Source organism: Trachymyrmex cornetzi, unplaced genomic scaffold (assembly GCF_001594075.2).
Source record: "Trachymyrmex cornetzi isolate Tcor2-1 unplaced genomic scaffold, Tcor1.1 scaffold122, whole genome shotgun sequence".
In the NCBI taxonomy this organism is placed as follows: domain Eukaryota; kingdom Metazoa; phylum Arthropoda; class Insecta; order Hymenoptera; family Formicidae; genus Trachymyrmex; species Trachymyrmex cornetzi.
In genome coordinates, this window is record NW_017295784.1 from 1638514 (window position 1) to 1639946 (window position 1433).

Genomic DNA, 1433 nt, shown 5'->3' on the forward strand with positions numbered 1-1433 from the left:
GAAAATATTTTGACGAGATATCGAATAAATAACAAACTTCGAGCACATATGATATATTCGAAATTAAACGAGAAATTATATTTAAAGCAGAGCTTCAGCATAAAAACGAGATGTAACGTTATATTTATAATTATGCTCTTATCGCATTGTCTAGATATATCATTCGTTGTTAAATTCGAACGCGTGTTCGCGTCTCTTTATTTTAGAAGTTGAAAAAAGGCTGCGAGGAAAAACGTAACACTTGAGCATTATTCCATAGAGAACGTAGATTTCACTGCGTTAAGCAAATATTGCATTTAACGGCCGAAGCGGATATGGAGAGCTATACGAGAGTATATAGCCTCGTTATATTTTCGGTATGATACCACTCGTTGGGGTATTCGGAATAACGAAATGCGTCGATGCCAGAATTTGGTATGCAAAGTAAGATGAGGAGAGTAAGGGTCATTTTCGCGCATCTTTATACCGAGATTCTCAGAATAACGGTAATTTGAATAATACAACTTATTGCCAATTTAAATACAGCTATACATTGGTTAAAGAAATTCACAGAGAATTTATTTGGCCACGAATTGGTCGAAACAAACACGTGTCCTTCTACAAAACGTTCGATGTAGGCTTCCTGGAAATCGCTTTCTCTAGTTTCAATATCGAAGTCGACGTATTTCTGCGAATCCTGAAAATCTCAAAGGGGCGAAACATCAGAATTAATATTCCTGTTGTTTATTAATATCAATATGATTACATTAGTACCCTTTACTATGATTATTTGCAACCGAAATTACTGCGATTTTGTCGAGTTTAATCTTCAGCGCTACACGAATTATTTCCATTTTGTCCCGAACAATAAACATACTCTCTAAAACTTTCAGAGTGGAAATTGTCACTCTAAAGAGTGAAATCTCAATCTTGAAGACTGAAAACTCAGTCACTCTTTTCCAAGACTGACTCAATTTTCACTTCAAAACTTGCGAGAGTAATCCGTATTCAAAGTCAGAGACCTTATATTTAAGATTTCCTTAAATTAATCTTTAGATGTTTAGTAATAAAATAATTCGTAGAGCATCTAAAGATAAATTTCAGGAAAAAGCCTTAAATGCAAGGTCTGAAACTATGAATACGGGCATAAAAGAATTCGAGTGATCGATTTGAATATCGGCGGAATATCAGCCGGGGAAAGAAATTCACCAGCACAAGACACACGACCGTGAAAATTGGTGACGCGACGCGTTCCCGAATGTCGAAAACGCTCGTATCCGTTTTCGGCACGGTTGCGACGGAAATCGCTTTCTCTCCAGTAACATCCCGACGCAGTCACACGGACGGACGTTACTGTCGTTGCTCGCGAGCTCGACGTCGCGTAACGTGCGACATACGAACGTGTGACGGCGTTCGGACTGTTCGGAGGAGCGCGACGATGATCGTATGGACAT

The 1433-nt window shown here is 38.5% G+C and overlaps 1 pseudogene; it reads right to left on the reverse strand.

Annotated features, from left to right (window-relative positions):
- Window positions 1-1433, reverse strand: LOC108769004 (uncharacterized; annotated as a pseudogene).